Here is a 2,656-nt window from a genome sequence, read left to right on the forward strand (position 1 = left end):
TTTGTCTCGGTCTTTGGGCCTTTTTGTAACCCCAGGGGCTTCGTAGTCTCAGGTGGGGCCTGTGCTTGGGAACCTGGAGGGGACCTCAGATTTTAATCAGTATGTGGGTATCTCTTTGGGTTCGTGCTGTGGGATTTTGACCTCTGCTGTGGGCCTCTGTACCCTGTGTCTTCTGGGATGGTACAGCGCTCCCCAGCGTTGGGCCAATCCAGTGCGAACAGCTACTGCCATCCAACACGTGGCGCTGGGCACCCCAAGTACTGAAAGAATAGTCCGGGCGGGTGGCGCTAATCAGAGGTGCCCAGAGGAGAGGGCATCGGCAGCCAGCGGGTGCCGCGGTTACAGAGAAGGCCTCAGGGAGGAGGCGGGTTCGCCTACTTGAGGGAGCGTGGGGAATGGGGGACAGCGAGGTGTGGGCAGGAGGCAGCGTGGGAACCATTGCTTGGGATCAGCTCAGTGGTGAAGCAGAGGGTTTAGAGAAGGGGGAGATGGGAGAGTTAAAGGCTGAGACAGTTATGGGGGTGGGGGGAGAGATGGAATGCAGGGCTGAGGAGGCCGGATCTTACACCCTCGGCAGTGGGAAGACCGTCGAGGTGTATACCATTGGGGGAGGGATTGGAGATGGGGGACAGATGCCCATTTAGAGGTAATTCGGGAAGCAGGGCGAGGGTCCCGTGCTCTCTTACCACCCCCACACCTCCCCCTCGGCTGGTACCCTTGTCTCAGCCAGCCCAGCAGTCCCTGGAGTGAAGATCTGGAATCGGAGTGACTCTCAGACACTGCGTCCACATTGCCTAGGGGCTCTGTCCACAGTAAAGCTTGGACCTCAGAGCCTTTCTGCCTTTCAGGTAGCGTAGGACGGGATGAACTGTTCCGGGCCGGAGTGCCTGGCATCCTTCAGGGAAGGGTCCAGATGATTGTGGGCACCTGGCTCTCACCTTGGCCGGGAGATGGTTTGGAACAAGCTCACTGGGTCCCTGGGGACACGCTGGAGGTTCAGTCACCTACAGAGGCGCCCCAGAGTGTCCCCACTTCTCCTTGCGATCCACAGACCCAAGCTTCACTGACCCCCACTTTTCCTCCCTTCTCCTCCTCCCTCAGGGGTCAGGTCTTGGGAAGAGTCCACTGGAAGGCAGAGCCACCCTGAGTCCTGGGGTCTGGGAGAAAGTCTCAGGGACAGCGGATGGAAGCGGTGACCTCTCCAGGGTTGTTCTTCTGGGGGCACTGGCTGGACGCGTTGGCTTCCGTCTCTGGGAATCTGGGCCTGTGCCGTCTGGAGCTGCTCTTACATGAAGGGATTCATCTTTCTCTTTGCCCCAAGGCAGGCCACTTGCCTTTCTTCATGTCCTGGTTCTCCCCACTTAGTCATTTCTCCTTCAGGGCAGGGCTGGAAAGGTGGGGGACACGCGGCTCAGCTCTGAGCTTGGTGCGGTGGTGCTCTCTGCAGGCCCTTCTGTCTTGGGGCCGGGGTGTCATTTGGCCCCTGGGACTCTGGGAGCACAGATGCCTCCATCTCTCTCTCTCTCTCTAACTAGCAGGCTTCCAAATATCAAGGAAGAGGGGGTATTTTCATAGTATTAAATCTATGTCCCCACCTCCGTGGTCCCCAGGTCCTCTCCAAAAATGGCCCCTGCTTTACTTCTGGAAGGGGATTTCTCTATGGGTCAAGGCAGGTGACTCTCTAAGCCCTGGCTCCCATCACCACTCTCTGCCCCCATCCTCTGCCCACCCACATTCCACTCATCCTTTGCTATCAGCAAGATGCACGGCCTCCAGGAAGCACCCCCCCGCCCCCGCCTCTCCTCCTCTGTAACCCTTGGTGCACCTCTCCTCTCCGATGACAAAGCAGGGCAGACTCTGGGGGAACTTTGGTCCCCCGTGGCTTCCTGTGGCTGGGTTAGTCTGGTTTGCCCCGGCCACACGTCATAGTCCTCAAGGGCAGCACCTGCATCTCCTCCTGGGTGGGGTGGGGGTGACGTGGGAGAGAGGCTGATGGGAGGGGTTGGAGGGAGGAAAGAGGAATGGTGTGATGTGTGTGCATGAGAGAGAGAGAGAGAGAGAGAGAGAGAGAGAGAGAGAACAGGGGTAGAAACGCCCAGCTGCAGAGGTTGTGAGGACAGGGCCTGTCCCCTAGACTCCTGCCAGCCCCTCAAGGCTAAGCCCCCACTGATTATATATCTGCTCTCTGGTGTATAATTTGCATCTGGTGTATTATGTGCATAGATGACGATATGCTCCCCTCCCTTAATGTGCAAGGGCCCTTAATCTCAGGGCCCCGGAAGATGTTCTCTTAGTCTAGGGTCCTGGGCCCCCAGGCCTGCTTGAGCACTGGGACCTGAGCTCCTACCCCACGGTCTCTAAACCTGCTGCAAGCAGGAACCAGATGGACCCGTTTGGTAAGCTGGGGAAGGCTCTGCAAACGCGCGGGGCCTCTCTTGGGGCTCAGCCCCCGGGATCACAGCCCCTCTGGGTGGCGTGGCCTGCTGCTCTGACTGCCCAGGCCCCCGCATCCCCAGACTCCCTGTCTGGGGCAGGGGTTAGGCTGGGAGCCCCCGGACTGCAGGGAACACCTGAGCAAGTCCCTCGGGGGAGCAGAAACCCACCTCCCGCGGCTTCCCTGACGCTGGTCCCGCGGTGCCCCTGGGGGTCACGAAGA

The sequence above is a fragment of the Vulpes vulpes genome, chromosome 8 (genome assembly GCF_048418805.1).
Source record: "Vulpes vulpes isolate BD-2025 chromosome 8, VulVul3, whole genome shotgun sequence".
NCBI classification, from domain to species: Eukaryota; Metazoa; Chordata; class Mammalia; order Carnivora; family Canidae; genus Vulpes; species Vulpes vulpes.